Raw genomic sequence first — 20,795 nt, 5'->3', positions numbered from 1 at the left:
CCCAGTCAGGATGGTGACTGCAGTCTCTTCCTGAAGACCTTTCCACCTCATGCTTAGCATTTATACATACCTTAAGAGGCTTTACCACTCCCAGTCAAAACCATCTCTTTTCCAGAGAATCAACAAAAATAATTACTAACACTTCTGGTGCACGGAACATTTCTTTTTCTTTCACCTATAGAATGGTGCTCAAATATAAGGGTAATCTCTTTTTACACACTAGAATGTTTATTCTTTTTTAAAATCACTTTGTGTAAATAAATGGTTTGTATTTGGCTCTTAACTGAGACTATACAAGATAATAATCACATTCTTTTGAGGTGATAATGGGATTATGATTCATAATCCCAAAACCTTGCTTTAAGGAATACCAGAGTGACAGAATTTCAGCATTTCTCTTTCTGAGCACTGTTTTTTAAGACTGAAGTTAACTATTTGTATACAGTTTTCATTCAAGTCATAATTGAAGATTCTTGGAGGGCAAGGAGGAGTAGGGAGCCATCAACGGGGACCCTCCTAAAAATGGAGATGTCCAGCTCATACCGGTGTCTGTCTACGTACAGATTCTTGTCTACAGAATACACAGCAGTCCACCAAGATTTAGGCCCTCCTATGTCCCATGTTACAGGGACGTACAGTAAGAGTTCCTGACCCAGACAGCTTACTCCAGGAGATATGTGGAAGCTGGAAGAAAGGAAGACTCATTACCTCCACTTTAAAGAGAAGGAGTACTGGAGATACAGGAATTCAAAGATCAGCTTCATGTATTTAGCCTGGGGCAGAGCCAGGCAGGGAACTCTGATCCCAAACCACAGCCTTAACCAAACCCCCACCTTTTCACCCAAAGCTTTACAGCAGGCAGTACATTCTGAAGAAAATTGTGTGCATCATGAATGGCAGCTTCCAACAACTTCCCAGGTTTTATTAGATCTCCTATACATTAACAGAATGTAGCTGGAATTAATTGACTCCCCATATCAACTGCTTTTTTGTCTCTGGAGACTAGCACAAGGAGAACTGTTAAAAGACTGAGGAAACAAGATACTGCTGGTGTTATCTGGTTACTGGAAAATGGTGCTAGAGATACTGTCATATGCTTGCATTTTCCTCTGCAAATTGTACCAGTTGTGCTTTTACTTGTCTTAAGAAAAACATATACTTAAAAATAAAAGCTTTTAATAACTGTCATACTTAGTTCAATAATTTAAGGATACTATTCCAGAAAGAATTATTCACCATAATCCTTTGTCTTTCAATTTACAGCTTCAGAATCATGACTTGAACAAGTCATATCGAACATCATATTTCCTCACTTCCACCATGTTTAAGAAAAAGCCCTTGCATATAAATTGTTTGCTTCCACTTCTATTATCAAAATATATTAAATGGAATGATTTCAAGTGTTCTGAGTGATGAATAATGGTTTATTACATCTTAGTGAAGTTGAGATAGCTGATAATGATTTAACCTCACATTTCAACAATAAATAGTACTGTCTCTGGAATATGTCTGGTGCCACAACAGCTGAGTAATTTATCATACTTCTCAGCATTAAAAATTTACTTTAGAAACACAACTTATTACTTGACCCAAACTTCTGAGCTACAAATGTACCCTTGAATCTCTATAAAAACCTTCTAAAACACTTTCCAGTGTGCTCAGAAAAATGACTAAATTCAGGGTTTTTAGAAAAAAGAAATTAGCCAGTTCTGGAGTCCCAAGAAAAGAAGCCGTGTGTGTGTGTATGCGCGCACGCATGTGTAAGAGGTGTATCTGGTGTCAGTGATTTGGCTATCACAGTTATAACAACACAAAGAATTGGGAGAGAATTTTTCAGATGAGCCAGCCCTAGGTGATTTTTAACTGCACAGGTCACACCAAACATACACACTATGCAGCAGATCTCAGCCCACATAGTAGAGACGTTCAGAGATGCCCCAAGCCATATCAAAGGTAGCAGATTACTGCATTCTCCATTTTCAATATATAGCTAGTTTGGAGGGGGCAGGGGAAGGGAAGGAAAGGGATAGTCTCATGAAGAATACAGTATATCACTTGTGGACCATTACATTACTGCAATGATAATTCACTGAAGTGTGTTTATCATAAAAAGAAACTCAGACCCCTGAACAATTGCACTGTTGAAGACTTTATGGTCAAGACCACAGAGCATTACAAACAATGGTGTTAAGCAGAAATAGGCAATAGTTTCTGCTTCTGCAACCTGGTTTGCAAGTACAATGGTCCCTAAATCTCACATAGAATATTGTATTTTAATCTGATATTTGTACTAGTTTAAAAAAAATTACTATATTTCAGCACTCTAAGTTTATCACTGTTTCATACTATGAAAGTTTACAAATTCCTTCTGCCATCCCCCAAATAGTTTCCGAATGGATCTTCATCTCACATAAATGTAAGCATATGAATTTCCTCCATATGGAGCTGAGAACAAGGGCACTTCTCCATGTAGTTCATCCTTCTCCATATAGGAAGCCTAGATGATTAGCAACGTAAATACCTATTCATATATAACTTAAATGTCCAGCCTTTAGGTTCTCAGCAGCATCTTGTCTCCTGCCTACCAAAATCTTTTGTTTACTGATCTTAACAATTAGAGCCTGGACCTCATTGATTCAGTTCAAAACACAGCTACTGAGATCTTCTTTGTAGCTCTTTTATTTGTCCACGTTATTTCCTCTTTTCCATTACAAACACTACTTATGTTTAACCAGACAGGTCCTGCACACAGTGTGACCCTGAATTTGTCAAACAGCTTCATGTTTGTCAGGGGAGATGGACATCAGGAGCTGACAACATTAGCTCACATTGCCTATTTGGTCCAATTCCCCTGCAAAAGCAACATTTTCACTCCCTGTAGCGCTGCTTCAGATTCTGAAACTTAAATCTCCTGCCTACTGGATGCCCCCAAAATGCTAAAACAACAACAACAACAAAAAAACCCACCACCAATGTTCATGCAGAGATTGCTGAGGCTTTTTATATCAAACAAGAAAACTTTTCTACCATACCTCACCTTTCCTTCACCTGTTGCTTTTGTCCTATATTTTATTTATAAGCTCTGCATAAGTTTATAAGCCCTTTGGTCAGGTACCAAGCACAGTGGGGCCTTGAAGTAATTGATAAAATAGGACAATAAAACCCCACAAAACCTTATTTCCTCCTACTTCCCGAGTTTATGCCTATGCTGAGAAGTATTTAATAAGAAAGTTAACGGTTGCTGCATGGAATTCTCAGACAAGCCAAGAGCATATGAGGCTACAATATGGTATTAATCAAACTAACACCTAGTACTTACTTTCTGGATAAATGCCCAAATTTGATTGTTCAACCATTAGCATAGATTGCAATTCAGATCCTAAGCTAGTGTAAATGTAGCTGTACATTTACACAGCACAGTACCTCGTCCAATACTCAGAAAGTAAGTTTTGTTCCCGAAATCCCAATGCCATCCTCATTCAATTCACTGGGATATCTGACCTCTGATGATCAAGGATCATCATCCTTGATGATGATACAAGCAACATCTGGATGGGAACTATAGTTAAATCTAAGCTCAATGTGAGCAGATTATCTAGTTTGGCAGTTAATTAAAAACAAGTGTATGAAGCATGATCTGCTGGTTTTACTTCATTTATCAAAAGCTGAATACACTAACTTCAATTTAAACTAAAAAAAAAAAAACTTACATTTTGCAGGTTTACATAAGTTTCATACAACCCATGTGTTTATCTTTGACTGTACATCAGTTTGCTTAGTACCTTCTGCTCTACACATCCCCCAGTGTTTTTCCACAACTGAAGAATTAAGTCTTTGTCACCTGCAAGAAACTTTCTACAGAAGAAAAAACAAACAAACAAAAAAGACCAACAACAAACCAGTTATTTATAGACACTGCAGTAGGAGAAAGAAAGCTTTGACTAGTACTTTACTTAAATTATAGCATCATTTGGGGGTTTTGGCCAAGTAAAAGCCCAATAAATTGTATTCAGTCTATAAACAACTGATAACAAGCCCTCAGCCTTAAATTCATTTCTATAATGAAAATTTAAGATGAACTCTACCTTGGAATCTGTTCAGGGAATAAGAGATCAGATTTACTTTCTGAGATATTGCTGCTGTTGTCCACAAAATATGGTAGATCAGAGGACAGAACTATATCCAGAAGATTTTGACCACATTTTTACTATACCATTTGCATGTAAACATATGATTTCTAGCTAGTGAATATTTGGAAAAATAAATGTAATGTCACATCTTTTCGAGAGTCCCATGTCTAAATACATCATCTACTGAGATTTGACAAATATGTGATGAGCAGCTTTATAACTCTGTTCTTACAGATGAGAAAGCTGAATGCTGTGCAGTGGGCATTAGCCCCAGCTGTGGTAGATGAGGAATACAAACCAGCAGCCCTCTAACTTTTAGTTCATTTGCTTTCACTACAGTGTGCTTACATGAGTAAGAGAAACACAAGAGCTGGCATTCACCTAACTAATGCACAATACACCTGTCGGCATCTAAGGTAGGCACCACAATCTCATTTTAGACCCAGCCAAAACAATCAATGGAATCTAAGAAAAAACTGATTCACCTGACCTGGTTGGCATCTACCTTAACATAAGAAAACTCACTCTCTCCACTCCACTGATTATACCGACTAGTCTCCTTTGACTACAACAGGAACCCAGTTATCTAGCTTCAGATGCAGACATCTTAAGTTAGGAGAAATGAATCCTATCCTAGTTAATTGCTGGAGGCAAGGAGTTATAGCTTGAGAACTGCCAAAAATGAGTAATACCAGCTCCATGCTACAGTCAAGTAAAAATCAAAACCAGCATGTCTCTCAACACTACCTGAAAATTGCCAGTCTTGGATTTTGCCTGATGATGCACAGAAAAGTTAAGAATCTTGCAATGACATTGCCAAGCAAACTTTAAACCCAACAACCAAACCCCAAATTAATGTAAATGCAGAAGTAAGTGGCTACTTCACAGCATCTGGAGGCAAGAAGAGCTGATAAATTTAGCAACATATATCCTGGGCACAACTCAGAATATCTGTGTTAATCCTAGGGCACTTTTCTATTTCTGAAGGCACTTTTTAGTGTTCACTCTTCGAAGGGCAGAGCAACTGCTTCTTCTGTTTCTCAAAACACCCTTCTTTTCTACTGACTGTTATCCAGCAACAACTTTCCCAACAAAGCAAGACAGTTCTGAGTAACTTGATGCCTCTGGACTCCTTGACCTTTGTCACACTTCTATTACATGAAATAGAGAAACAGTACTGTGCCGTATTGGTACCTGATCTTCTATTGATAAATGCATATAGGGTGTCCACACTGACATTTCATCTGCTGATTGTTATTCAGCTGATCTTGACATTTTGACTTGTTGCGGCTGAACTGGCCAGCAGCACTCACAGGAGGCTCCAGCTCTTTACTCTCAGAAAAGTTCTCAGAGGGTGCTGCTGGAAGACATCTCTATCAATGTTATGGGCCACCCTGGTTTTCCTCCATTTTTCTCACACCAACAGTAATGATCCTACTGCACGCTGAAGTTTACAGTTCTCATGAAACTTTATTCAAGGAGGTTTTTGAAGCAACAGGCTATAGAACTGATGAAGGCTATAAGCATTAAATTTACTAATTTATCTCATGCATAGGGGTTGTCCACTGGATGACAATTCTTCAGAGGTCAAACATGAAATCAGTATAGGATTTCAATTTTTTAGAGTCAACCTTTAGCTATAATAGGAGGGTATGAAAAGGACACAAAACCAAAATGCTAAAGTTAATTCTTATAGTCAATTTTAGAAGCACTGTTATTCTGAAAACAAATGAGAACTAAAAACTTTTATGACAATTGTCATCCAACAGAGAACATTTATGCAGGGGCATTACAACCATGAAAACAGGATTAATAATGGAAGGGGGAATGGTGTCGTTATCAAATCGTATTTGGACCTTGTGCCACCAGAAGTAATGAAATGACATTAACAATCTGTGAACTGAATCATATCCGACTCATTTGGTGGCTCCCAGAAGAGAGGCACAGCAAGTGATGAGAATAATTTTTCAATGACTACACACTAGATCAATATATTAGCAAAGAACTTAGCTTTCAAAGCTAAAGCATCACTTAATTTTCCTATTTTAACACAATAAAACTTTATAAGGCCATAAAAATCAATATGGTGCGAACTCACTCCTTGCCTGTTTCTTAGAACTTCTAACAACACTGAAGTAGCAACCCAAAATTAATTTATCAGCTATATCAACTGGCTTCAGCAGAGCTTGAAATTAAGGTGATACAGTCATTTGACAGCAAGATAAGGAGAGCACTACAAGCAAATTTACCAGCACTTAACGTTAGCGCACAAGAAGTTCGGGGTTAAGAGTACACACGGGATGCTGCGGACGCAGCAAGATTTCACATTTGACTCGTTAAGCTCCATAACCATATCGCTGCGCGTAGTTCAGCCAGGGCAGCGCTAGCTTCGCGCGGCGCCGTGCCAGCGGGCGAGCGCAACCAGCTACAGCTTCCAGAAGCCCCGGGCAAAACCGGCTGGTCCCGGGCTACCGGATCCTCCCGAGCCTCAGGCCGTCCGGGCACCCCTCTGCCACTCGCTACCCACGCTGTGCTCCGGCGGATCACTTACACGAACACGACAAGGCGAAAGCAGCAGCACTCAGCCGGGGAGGCGAGCGGCAGAGCCCGGCGACAGGGCCGGCCCGGGCCGCCGCAGCACCGGTGCCAGCCCCTGCCCTGCCCCCCCCCGCCGCCGCCGCGGCACCCCGCGGCCCCGGAGGGCCCCGCCGCTGCCGCCCCGCCGCGCCCGCAGAGCCCGCCGCCGAGCCGGGGCCGCGCCACCGGGCCGCGCCGCGCGGCTCCTGAGGCGGCGGCGCTGCTCACTGGCCTGGCGCGGCCCCCGGGCCCCTCCCGCGCCAAGGGCCGGGGCTTACCCGCAGTGAGCGCTCCGGTCCCCCGCAGAGCCAGCCTCGCCGGGGGCTGAGGCCGCGCCGCCTCCGCGGGCCCTCCTCCTCCTCCTCTTCCTCCTCGGCCCGGCCGGGGTCAGCGGCGGGTGAGCGGTTTGCCCCGCTAATCCCCCGCCGGCGCCGCTGGGGCCGGGCGGCCCGCGGGGGCGGCCCCGAGGGCCCCGCTGCCCCCTCGCCGGCGCCGCCCTGAGCCGGGGCCAGAGGCAGCCCCGCTCCCTGCCGGCCCCGGCCCACATTAGGGCCAGCGGCTCCGCAGCCTGGTCCGCCCGTGCGGGGTCACGCCGCACCTGCCCGGCAGCACACGGCGGAGCCGCGAGCGCTGTGCCCTGCGGCCCTGGGGTCTGCGGCGGCCTCGCCGCCTGGCTCAACTTCATGCGTACGTGTGAGGGACTTAACCTAGTCCATTCAAAATAACTGAGATGCGGTGCGTACACTTAGCGCGCTTTATGACCGACTGTAGAGAAGTGAATGCATGGTGGCAGCTCAACATAGGCATAATAAATGATAGCAGAAGGAAGTTGCAAGGCACAGCGCTCAAAAGTTGGGAAATGGCTGACTGTTACCAGTACAGCTCCTATGTGACCTACGAACCGGTCTTTAACTATGCTTCTTAGGTTTTCTTTGGAGGACCGCTGCCTCATCCTGGCACAGAAAAAGCCAAACTTTTCAGAGGGATGTTGCACCAGCACCAAGGACATGCAACTCCATAGGAGACTCGTGCCATCACATTGAGTGTGTCTCCTTCCATTTTTTCTAATAAAAATTGGTCTCAGACAAGTCTGACAGAGGGGTAGGTTTTTCAGCACTATCAAGTTTCTGCATCTTTCATGGAAGCAGGGTAGAGACCATGTAGTTAGTGGACTGGACTTTCCATGTGAACATATCTATCAAGTGAAAGGCTGCTCACCCCATCCCAGGCATCAGAGGAATCACATGGACAAGAAGCCTTATAAATGCCTTACTGTGGGAAAAGCATCCTATTGATGCTTTTCCCACAGATAGGATCTATCTTAAAACCCAAAGTTAAGTAGCCTTGAGCCAGATATCTGTAGGAAAAGAGGCCTCCTTAATTCCCTTCATCAAAGCACTATTTGTTTACTATATAAAAAAAATGTTAACTTTTTTAGTCTGTACTCTTCATTGTACAAATTTATGAGGGGAAGTTTAAGGTGCTGTAATTTTTATTAACACCTTTCATTTTTGGCTGCTCCACAACCTTTCCTTTGCCCCGATTGGATCTGTATCTGCTGCCAGTAATGATAAAGGCTATTGAATTTCTGTACAGAAGTACAAAATGAACTTCCTAGCATTATAATCCCACTTTATGGACTGGGGTTGGAAACACTAGCAGAATAGGGCCTCAGTTGTAACAAAAAACCTGTATCCTTTAGGCCTGAACTGCTACATGAGCAGCTTTTATGCAAAGCTTTTTTGTTCAGAGGAAAACTGTCATTGACTTCAGTTGCATTTATGAGTGCCTGGTGCCCACTACCCTTAGGCTGTCTGTCTGGCTCGCTGGCAGGTCACATGCAGAAGCACAACAGTCCAATCTGATCACTTCGAAGCTTGACTGGAGCGCACCACAAAAAATGTCTAAAAGCCTCGCAGTAGAAACCCAAGTACAAAAGAGGGATGGTGCACATTCACAGCTCTCCTCCCAAATGGAGGCCTGGAGCTAGGAGCTCAGATGTTTTTAGGCACAGTCTTAGAAGCCAGAAGAGGGAGAACACTTCAGTGGTCAGTTCATACGTCCCCTTCCACTTCTGGCAGTGCTGGCTGAAAACCCTGCTGCCCACAGTAAACTTTGTCTGCTTCTTATTATCCTTCTCCTGATGTTACCATTTTTCTTAGTTCTGAAGACTTCAAACTCCCTATGAGCACTCCTTCTGCTGTAAAAGGGCCCTCAAGAGCAAAAATCTGCTATTTAAATTGCAGAAGCTAACTGAGTCCATTAGGATTGAAGTGGGTTGTGGATTGCTCAGCTGAGCAGTCGCAGTGGCAGGCTTGGGGAGGCAAAGAGAGACTGGGCAGGGAGAGCCTTCCAGCAGCAGCACAGTGTTGAGTAGGCAGGAGAGGTAATTTCTTTGGCGGGAACAGCTGTAGATGGAAGAAGCGAATGCCCTACCTGTGAGCAGATGTCTGGGAGAAGCTTGTTGCAAGTGATTCTCCATCTTGCCTTGGCTTTTGCCCCTCTCTTGTCCCAAACATTTATGGCTTTGCTTTTCTCTAGAAAGACTTTTCGGAGGAGATTTCAAAGCTCCTGAGTGAATGTGGGTATTTGTCCTCTCTCCCCAAAAGTAAATTTTAAATAACTAAGAACATGTATTATGTATTGACACTACCTAGATATGTTCTAGAAGGTATATTAGAAGTGATTGTTCTCCAGCTATACGTGATACGAACTCACATTGTGCTTAGTGCCACAAGAAGCCATCTTTTACACTATCTTTTTAACAGATCACAGTTGCATAGGTTTTAAACTCACTTTATCTCTCTCCTTGCTTTTCTGTTTTCAACTTTTTCAGTTTTTGGATAGTTTTCAACTTCATTAGAAATATTGTGGATATAACTTAAAAATATTCTAAAATTAATATTTAGGTATATGAGAAATGTGAAAGCAATATGAACAGCTATCCTTTCAAAGTATGTTCAACATTAGATCACACTATACAGTTGGTTATAGAATACTTATCATTCATCATCATAATATAAAGAAGCAAAAGCATACTTTAGCAAATTGACCATTTTTAACTCAGAACCAATAAATTCATATTTTCCGGGTTCCTGGAAAAGGCTTAGCTAATGTGACCCTCATTAGAATGACAAAAAGAGAAAAAAAAGTTCTTGTGATTAAGGCACTAAATTAAGACTATAATATATTTAGTAAAATATTTTCTGTATTGAGAAAGCCCTTACTACATACAGATAGGGTCAGGATCCTGCTATGCTGGACACTGCAGACCTCACACAAAATGAGGTCCTCCTGCTGCTCTTAAGTCTGGGCAGAGCTTGGTCACGAAGGGCTTATGTGACTGAAGGCACACATTTCTTCTCTTCATCTATTTCCTTTTCTTTATAATTGAGCTTTTAATACTATTCTACCCCCGAGGATGTCTTTTGATAGTTAATTATGTACATATTCAAATAACAAGTGACATGGAAAAAAAATCAGTGGATACATCAGTAGATAGCTTAGGAAAATAAACAAGCATGTTTATATAGCATAAGACAGACCACTATTTTAAGAATTAAAGAGTTTACTTACCTCTGCTTTTTGACCTCTCTGGCTGATTAACTGAGCACAACCTGGAGTAAATATGAGGAGCTCCTCCCCTTTTGGTGTTTATTACAGAGAAACAATACTTCCTGTGACACCTGAGCAAATATCCTTTAGGAAAACTACCACATAGTTTGTCTACAGATAGCTTAGTATTCCTTCGATCATAAATACCATCCACCATAATGAATTGCCAAGCATGCCCAAAACCATGAGTTATTTACTGAATGCAAAGATTTCTTTGAAGCAACCCCAGGCTTTGCCAGATATTTTCTTTAGTTGATCAAAAGAGCTCTGTAACCCCTTTTGAAGGTCTTAGATACGTGATCCTTGTAATCACATTTAAGGGGCTGGTTAGCTCAGGAGATGATTGTTAATAGGATACAAAACCTTTCACGTCCAAACCAGATCAGTACAGATGAAAAGCTGTGACCATTTAACAGCTCTTTGATGTCCTATGAGTTAGCCCAGTTCCTAATGGAGAAATGTCTGTACTGCTTTTAATATACAGATATACAGAGTGTGGTTTTCAGGCTTTTTTAACTACACATATAACACAGAACATTTGGTGAACAGGAAAATAATTTAAAAGTTCAATGTTAATTAATGAATCTGAGCAAAATTGCAATCAAAAGAACTTTCAAAATTCCTGCTCCAAAACTATCTCCACAGTTTAGACAAGCACATGAGCACAGATGAGTGTTGGTGGTGATCAAAAAACAGACATCACCAGAAAGCACAAGGAGTGGGTTAGAAAACTGACAAGTTCTTCACTGAAATTTCCCTGTATCATCCCCTCTCGTTAGATCCAGGAGCTGCATGTCTAATTATCTGAGATTACCTTCCTTTTTAGGACTGAATTGGTCAAAGAGAGTGTTCAAGAGAGTTGGTTAATATTCAAACATCACTTCCTCCAGGCTCAAGAGCGGTGCATCCCTATGAGTAGGAAGTCAAGCAAAGGAGGTAGGAGACCTGCATGGATGAGCAAGGAGCTCCTGGCAAAACTCAACCAGAAGAAGGAAGTCTACAGAAAGTGGAAAGGGGGACAGGCCACTTGGGATGAATATAGGAATGTTGTCAGAGTATGCAGGGATGCGACGAGGAAGGCTAAGGCCCGTTTGGAATTAAATCTGGCTAGAGATGTCAAGGACAACAAGAAGGGCTTCTTCAAATCCGTCACCAGCAAGAGGAAGACTAGGGAAAATGTGGGCCCTTTGCTGAATGGGGTGGGTGCCCTGGTGACGAAGGATGCAGAGAAGGCAGAGTTACTGAATGCCTTCTTTGCTTCAGTCTTTACTGCTCAGGCCAGCCCTCAGGAATCCCAGACCCTGGAGGCAAGAGAGAAAGTCTGGAGAGAGGAAGACTTTCCCTTGGTGGAGGAGGAGTGGGTTAGAGATCATTTAAGCAAACTTGACACCCACAAATCCATGGGCCCTGATGGGATGCACCCACGAGTGCTGAGGGAGCTGGCGGATGTCATTGCTAAGCCACTCTCCATCATCTTTGAAAGGTCATGGAGAACAGGAGAGGTGCCCGAGGACTGGAAGAAAGCCAATGTCACCCCAGTCTTCAAAAAGGGCAAGAAGGAGGACCCAGGGAACTACAGGCCAGTCAGCCTCACCTCCATCCCTGGAAAGGTGATGGAGCAGCTCATCCTGGAAGCCATCTCCACGCATGTGGAGGAAAAGAAGGTGATCAGGAGTAGTCAGCATGGCTTCACCAAGGGGAAATCATGCCTAACCAATCTGATAGCCTTCTATGATGGAATGACTGGCTGGGTAGATGAGGGGAGAGCAGTGGATGTTGTCTACCTAGACTTCAGCAAGGCTTTTGACACTGTCTCCCATAGCATCCTCATAGACAAGCTCAGGAAGTGTGGGTTAGATGAGTGGACAGTGAGGTGGATTGAGAACTGGCTGAATGGCAGAGCTCAGAGAGTTGTGCTCAGTGGCACAGAGTCTAGTTGGAGGCCTGTAGCTAGCGGTGTCCCCCAGGGGTCAGTACTGGGTCCAGTCTTGTTCAACTTCTTCATCAATGACCTGGATGAAGGGACAGAGTGCACCCTCAGCAAGTTTGCTGACGATACAAAACTGGGAGGAGTGGCTGATACGCCAGAGGGCTGTGCTGCCATTCAAAGAGACTTGGACAGGCTGGAGAGGTGGGCGGAGAGGAACCTCATGAAATTCAACAAAGGGAAGTGCAGGGTCCTGCACCTGGGGAGGAATAACCCCATGCAGCAGTACAGGTTGGGGGTTGACCTGCTGGAAAGCAGCTCTGCTGAGAAGGACCTGGGAGTGCTGGTGGACACCAAGTTAAGTATGAGGCAGCAATGTGCCCTTGTGGCCAAGAAGGCCAATGGTATCCTGGGCTGCATCAGAAAGAGTGTTGCCAGCAGGTCGAGGGAGGTGATTCTCCCCCTCTACTCAGCCCTGGTGAGGCCACATCTGGAGTACTGCGTCCAGTTCTGGGCTCCCCAGTACAAGAGGGATGTGGCACTACTGGAGCAAGTCCAGCGAAGGGCCACAAAGATGATTAGGGGACTGGAGCATCTCTCTTATGAGGAAAGGCTGAGAGAGCTGGGCCTGTTTAGCTTGGAGAAGAGAAGGCTGAGAGGAGATCTTATCAACGTGTACAAGTATCTGAAGGGAGGGTGTCGAGAGGATGGGGCCAGACTCTTTTCAGTGGTGTCAAGCGACAGGACGCGAGGCAATGGGCACAAACTGAAACACAGACACTTCCATCTTAACATGAGGAAAAACTTTTTCACTGTGAGGGTGACAGAGCACTGGAACAGGTTGCCCCGAGAGGTGGTGGAGTCTCCTTCTCTGGAGATATTCAAAAGCCGCCTGGATGCAATCCTGTGCAATGTGCTCTAGGTGACCCTGCTTGAGCAGGGGGGTTGGACTAGATGATCTCCAGAGGTCCCTTCCAACCTCAGTGATTCTGTGATTCTGTGAAAGGTGGTTTTGAAATTAGCTTGGACTCAAACCAATCAAGGAGATTCCCACATCAAAATTGTCAATTTGCACTGCATCAGGAAATGATCTAGTGACTATGGACTACATTTCCTGCAAGAAAACTTTCTAATTGGGAAACTATTATTTGCTGCACAGTATTGCCTTTGAATGGTAATAGCCTAACTCACTCTTACTGATTCATATCCAGTAAGAAAAAAAAATCACAAGAAAACATTTGCAATGTTTTTGCTGAAATTTCACAGTTTCTACTTCACAGGGTTTGAGACAGCAAAGTTTAAGGTTTTTGCAGACATTTTTTTCAATCTGCTGAAGTCCTGAACTTTGCACATATCTCAAACTCTATTTCAAAATTTTTTTTAATGTTTTCCTTCATAAAATATCAGGAAAAGGAGTTTTGGAAAATTTGAAATACAAAAGCTTCAATAGTTGTTTTGAAATCACAGGAGGTAAGGTCAGAGGCCAACTCATAACAGCAGGGAAGATTTATGCTACAAAATGGCTTCTAGTGTCAGTAGTTACTTACTGAGTACACTTATCCCTTCCTTGCAACTCGCTGATCACCAAAATAACCTTAAAGGATTTTGATTACGTGCAGTGATGTGAACTAGTAAGAAGAGAGTGAGACATTTGAGGATTGCTGCTTTCTGAATATCTGTGTATGATGTGAAGTACCAATCTTGAAAACATGTAGGTAAAGATTTGGGGTTGTAGTACTGCCATTTCCAAGTATGCGAAAAACAGGCCCATCTCAGTCATGGAACTGGCTTGAAAATCATGAGGTTAAAAAGCTAAGCAGTAAACACCAGGGAGTCATGTTGGTAATACAGCAATCCTCACATTAACTTCTTAGAGGTTTGGCATTTTATATGATTTGCAAAATATTTTTGAATCAGATCCACAGAGGATCTCAGTGATCAAATATCCATGTCATATAGATTATATCCTGAAGCACCTATGTTATGCACAAGCCAAGCAAACAAAAATACATAAGATGTAAACTGTATATTTCTCTACAGCTGTATTTCCCCCAAGCCCCTGAAGGTTTAAGTAATCAGCAATCTGAGATTATGAAAAATATCCATTTAAAAAATGTCACCATTAATATTTATTAAACACAAATGTGCTTTGTTACATGAATAGCATGGTGAGCTAATGGAGCTAAAGTATAGACCAGCAACAATGCATTGATAATTCAAACAGTTAAATTAATGTTTGGAATATGCATCAAGTTATCTTCTGTGCTGTTCTGGTATGTGTGTACAGAGTATTGCAAAGACCTTTAACTAACCCCTCCCCCACCTTTAAATAATATTATTTATACTTTTTCCCCTGAATTAAGTAAGATTTAAAACCCAGAAGCTCTTCGGAGTAGAAGCTTTTACTTAACATATACCCGTACAGCATCCAACGCCCAATCTCTGAATTGGTTGGATGCCAAATTCTACTATTTAACCATGTTGATGAATGGGGCAGAGATCCTTTTGTATCAGAGGATAAAAGAAGACCCAGTGTTGAGAAACTGTGACTTCTCTTTTGCTTCCATAGGGGTCACAGTGCACAGGGTGTCAGCCAAGAAAGATAGCTGACATCTTTGTATGGGTGAAAATGAGAGGAAATCAGTTTTGATCTGTAGCCAGAACACTTAACATTTCTGTATGGAAGGCTGCATATGGGATCCACCTAATCACTAATCCTCCAAGTCACTTGCTTATTTCTTCTACCTGACATGATTTTTTCAGTCAGCATTGGCTAGTGCCAGATTTTTCTGAGTGTTCACCATACCCAGGAGTACTGATCACATATATTTTGCTACGTCTTCTTTCTTAATGCCATAATTTTTAAAACCAATACCATGATTTTGAAGAGATCTAATTTATGACGTTTGCAAACTTGAGGATGGAAGTACTCAAATTACTATTCTTGCACAATTTCAAGTTTGAAACATCACGTAATATGCAAAATGCTTCCAATGGTTACACAGAATGTCTCAAGCATCCTATGTTCTGCTCTTTTTTTCTATTTTACACAATTTCAGATATATCAGGAACTTGCTGAAGTCTAGGTCTTCCTCCCCATGAAGTCAAAGGTAGCAAGCACTTTGCCAGACTTCACACATTGAACAAATACATCTTCAAAGACCACATTAATCCCTAACATTTGCAAAAAAACCAAATAAATGCTAGAAAATTTTCTTTTAGGCACAATAAAAAAGAGGCAGGTTATTTGTGTCATGTTAGCCCCAAATGAGGGATGGCAAAATACTCTGGGAATAACTTCAGAAGTTGGTCTTGGAAGTTTTTGTACATTATTCTTCTGGTACTATTATGAATAGTCCTCAGCCTCCTAATCCAGAGGCACTCCACAAATGATTCTTATAAACAGTTTCCTATTCCTGAGTCTGTCATTAATCTCTGGGGATGTTCTAAAGATAGCCCTCTGAGGATTTGGATTTGTCGTCTTCTTTTTCTTTTTAATCCAATTAGGGAGTATAGCAAACAGTGGCACAAACAGGATTACATTTTGAAGGGGCCCACACCTAGTTATGCAAAGGGAACACAAACATTCTCGGCTCCAGTTTCCTGCTTTGCATTTTGCTTTGTCCTTACTTTTTCCTGCTCCTCCTTTGTGGTTGATTTTAAACATGTTTGAAATAACTCACTTAAAAAAATTGCATATTTACCAAAAAAAAAAAAATAAGAAAGAAAGAAAGAATGAAGCTGTGTGCCATGCTGTTTTTGGCCTTTCTCTATCTTTATTACCTTACTTTTGTCCCAATGCTCCACCAGTTAATTGGATATAGCATTTCCAATGCTTCCTGTCCCTGGATGACAGGAAAGCATTGTCGTCTTGGCTGATAGCAGGAACTGAGGCAATTCTCCTCTGTTTCCTGCGAGTACTTCCAGCGTTCCTGCAGTGACAGTTTCTTTAGAGCCAAGTTTTCATTAGGGCGTATTCTGGGTAACTGGCACTCTTTGAAATAAAAGCATGGATTTTTAAACACTAAGGATAATTTAAACACTGAAGGGAATTGTGAAAGCACCAGTAAATTATCCATCTCGGGATACCTTTCTATCAAGACAAGATTTTAAAACAATGAAAGGCTGTTAAAAGCATCAAGTATTATTTAAAATACTAAAGTCAAAAAGAAACATTTTGAAATCTGTTTCATTTGAACATCTCAACAGTTTGGAAAAGTACATACCAAATCCATCCAGTTAACCAGTTCTTCTGGTTATCGTGCCTTTATCAGCAGCCTAGATCCCCATGACTTTCACTTGTGATTCTTACAATAGCTTCTGAAGTTGAAAGGGGAGCCTGTTTTCTCCTAACCTGTGTAACAACTAGTTGACAGGAGTGCAAGTAAGTTGTAAAATATACAACTAGAAGGAATCACTGTGACAATTTAATGTAAACTCTTGTAAAGTACAAGATTTAAAGATTCTTTACATTGATTCACATGTGAAGTAGAGGGTATCATTAAAAATATCCAAATGTAAAAAATGACGATGGAGAATCAACCATAGCCTATGATAAATTTCCCTAGTAAGGTGTGCCTTAATTCTGTCTTGATAGTTTCCTAGTTTCAACTTGTAACTGAAACTAGCTCCTTTTATATCTAACTAGCTCCTTTCTATCTAGCTCCTTTTATATCTAACTATTAAATTGAAAAATTGTATATTATTAAAGTCTTTTTCTTCACGTTGATTGTGTCCCTTAATAATTGTTCCTTTGTTAAACTAATGAAATTGAACTGGAGTCTTATACTCTAAAGTGTATTTTCCACCTTTTTATATGGCTCATCTATAAATGTTTTCCAATTTGTTAATATCTTTCTTAAACTCTGCACATCAGAACTGGGTATAACATTTCAGTGTGGGTTTGTGCTCAGCTGATTATTTTCCATGACCTGAAAATCCTTTTCAGAATATCTCAATATAAGGTAATATCACCCAACATGTACTTATATATGTACATATATACTTATATGGCCTACCTATTTTGTTTCTGGAAGTATTAATTGCATATTTATTATGGAAGCTGGTTTACTAAATGGTCCCAATTGCTCTGTCCATGACCATCTCTATCCATTATTTGTAACTTCTCCAATTTCTACCATCATCTGCAAACTTTATCAGAAAATACTTTATCTTCCAGGATACTGTGGGGAAAAGAATTGTGTAGGACCAAGACTGATTGATGCAGACTTCCATTAGAAACATACCTGGTTTAGGATGGTTTTTCATTTCATGTTAGATTTTGAAACCTGCAGGTAGCCAATTTTTAATCCATCTGATGATGACAGGCTGATTTTATAGCATCTTATGACTAATACAAACTGCCAAGAACAACCAGCTTTGATATTTCATATGGAATCCCATAGTAATCAAGGGTCCAAATTTAAGAACATGCCTGATAATATATTCTGTCAAGAAAAACTCATAAAGCAATCAAGAAGAACCCTAATGTTTTTCCAGCCAGGATCCCAGTTCTCAAATGCGTCTTACCTGTACTGTTGGTCATAAGGCCTGGCATTATAAGAAATTAAAACGAGTGTTACAGAATGTATTTTACGCATTTATTTTATAAGCTGCAATTAGTGTAATGGTCCAGCAGTTACTGTGTCTAGCTGCTGTTCAGTGCCAGAAGTAGAGTTTGCCTTTTTTAATTGTTTTTAAAAAGCGTTGGTAAAACAAAACTAGAGAAGAGCTATAATGGGTCTAAATGTACCCAAACATGTAACATTTTCCAACCTTGGATATGAAAGTGGTCTTTATGAGGGTGTTCTACCTTACAGGCTGAGTGGAATAAACTTTGTTTCTCAGGCTCAGCAGTCCTTGCAGCTGCTAATACCGAACTGTCTCTGAGGAATGGATCATTAGAAGAGAAATTTAATTTCTGCATCAGGTAATACTGTTTCTCTTGTTCATATATTTATAAGCTTATGCCTCAGATGGTATCTGACATAGTTCAATATGATATCCTGTAAGTCACAATAAAACTATTGAATAAACTCTAAAGGTTTCAGTAAAGAAGATTTAAATTAAATCAAAAAGCCAACAGTCAAAAAACATTTTTCTGCCATTGTCTAAGTAGCAGAGAAGACTGTACTACATATGTTTATTAAATAATATACCTTTGCAAAGCTGAGGTAAACTTATCTGGCCATTCTTTAAAACATTTAAGCTGCAATTAGTGTAATGGTCCAGCAGTTACTGTGTCTAGCTGTTCTGCAGTGCCAGAAGTAGAGTTTGCCTTTTTTAATTGTTTTTAAAAAGCATTGGTAAAACAAAACTGAGAAGAGCTATAATGGGTCTAAATGTACCCAAACATGTAACATTTTCCAACCTTGGATGAGAAAATGGTCTTTATGAAAGTGTTAAAGGCTGAATGGTTCCAGGCTAGGTTACGGGCTGAGGGGAATAAACTTTGCTCCTCAAGCTCAGCAGTCTTTGCAGTTGCTAATACCGAACTGTTTCTGAGGAATGGATCATACAAAGAGAAATTTAATTTCAATCCCCTTGAAGTATGAGCATCATGTAGGTGACAGGCTTTCCCTGACCTTGGGCTCAGGATTAAGGTACCTGCCTACAATGTCATTGTTGCCTTCCAAGTTCTCCTCTAGAGAACATCCTCAGCACAAACTAAGACTGTGTCTGCTTTTTCTTTCTTGCTAAAACACGCTAGTTAGTCGTTACTTTCACATACAATTGAGGCAGCAGTGTAATTTTTGACTGATTTGCTAGAGCCATGTGGTGGTCAGGGCTGCTGCTGCTGTCCTGTGTGCACTGTCATCATCAATCAGCTTTTCTAGGATAAAGAAGTTGTTTTTTTCCTGAGACGGTTTTGTGTCTCGAGGTTCTAGCTTTGATTGTGGCAACTGCCTTACTTAGCAGACACCACAGGACACAGGGGGAAAGAGAAATCAGAACAGCGAGGGGAGGCTAGCACTCACTGCAAACATACATCAAAGAGTAGGGCCACCTACTTCCTCTTCTGCTTACATCTGACAATTGAGCTCGGATTTCTAGTTTCAGTTCTGTTGAATCCAAAGAAGGAAGCTGTGTGTAGCAAGCAGAAAATTGCCTACAAACTTTATGAGAGTGGAAAATACAAACCAAGTATTGTTTTAAAAAAGGGGCTGCAGCTGACTCACTGCTGCTTAGGATGTATTCTACCTCAAAATCTTATCTCCTTATATCCCCCCAAAATACAAACCTCCTGACCGTCTGCTCCATTTATAAGTGCTCACATAAAGTATAGCAATCCTGATTCTCCACTACTAGTACCTGCCTGATTTGGGAAAGAACTCCAAAATTTGTTATGCAAAACCTGCCTTATCTGGCTTAATGCATGCTTGACAAGCAAAATTTTTTTATGCAGTTCAGTTATTTCACTTACTGTCTATAAGTGATACACAAAAGCAATACTTTATATTTTATGGCACTTTTTATTCCTAGGATTTTATTCCTAGGATTTCTGAATGCACCACAGTCTATACATACATAATCAGCCCATCTGCCCAACATGTTACAATAGGTAATAGCAATCTCCATGCTCACAGTAAGCAGGCAAGATTTCAGTTTTGAAATCTGATATAGAAGACCCTCTGCACAGAAGGCAACAGGGCAGTTCATATGCCTGTCTCAGAAGGAGCAGGATGTGGGATGTGATGTGTTTTGCACCTGTTATGCAACAGAGAACAATTTGCCAATTAATTCAGTTAGTGTTAGAGAGAAGAGATAACATGTCTTGGATTTCCTGCTCTTAATTTATTGAACAACTAGGCCCATGGAACTATAAAAACTATTCCATCAACATACTGGAGGTCTGTCTCCAGTTTCTGATATGATAGAAAAATACCATCTTTCAGAATGGTAAAGTATTGCCTAACTAATGCAGGCCTTGCATTAAGAACATCTATGATTATCCAAATAAATGTTCTGCTCTACCATTAAACTGTGTTCCTTGGTGCTCAAAGTGATAAACAGCAAGGTACACTGGGGTGAGTATTTACTCATTTCTTACCCCACTGTTTACAGGGACCAGCCACGAGAAAACAAGGTAGGAAATAAGCTTTCAATTGCTTTCCAGCTGGTGCTGATGAGGTTTGTCACATAGGTGACAGGAGATTTCATTTCCCAGGCACTTCTTACATGGGGCTATGCCTTAGGTACCTAACAACAGTCTGACCTGACTTAGGCCCTAACCCACTACCGAGGGAATATAATTATAGAGGACTCCATTGTTTTGTGAGTTCACTTAGACAGCTTAGGAAATAACTGAGGAAGTAACTCATAAACGACTAACACAGTCGTTAATTTCTTTTTCTCTGCACCTTCATTAATAGAAATTGGAAGAACAGGTAATACAATAGAAAGTCTTTTGGCTTGACAGCAAATTCCCAGAATCTTCTCACTTTCAAACTAATAAATAAATCAAATGTTCCTTATTCATGAAGGTGGCAGTACCATCTTACAATGTTTCCTCTGATGGCAGGTGCAAATTAACTGAAGCAGAGGGA

General features: G+C 41.2%; 1 protein-coding gene across 1 annotated transcript in view; it reads right to left on the bottom strand.

Annotated features, from left to right (window-relative positions):
- The window catches only part of MYO3A (myosin IIIA), a 134,896-nt gene extending 127,894 nt beyond the window's left edge, over positions 1–7,002 (bottom strand). The window contains exon 1 of the mRNA XM_067291809.1: positions 6,986–7,002. The gene's annotated coding sequence lies outside the window, so the exon portion shown is untranslated. The remainder of the gene's footprint in view (positions 1–6,985) is intronic.
- Positions 7,003–20,795: the final 13,793 nt, after the last annotated feature.

This window comes from Apteryx mantelli, chromosome 2 (assembly GCF_036417845.1).
Source record: "Apteryx mantelli isolate bAptMan1 chromosome 2, bAptMan1.hap1, whole genome shotgun sequence".
NCBI lineage: Eukaryota > Metazoa > Chordata > Aves > Apterygiformes > Apterygidae > Apteryx > Apteryx mantelli.
This window is presented reverse-complemented; position numbering and strand designations above follow the sequence as displayed.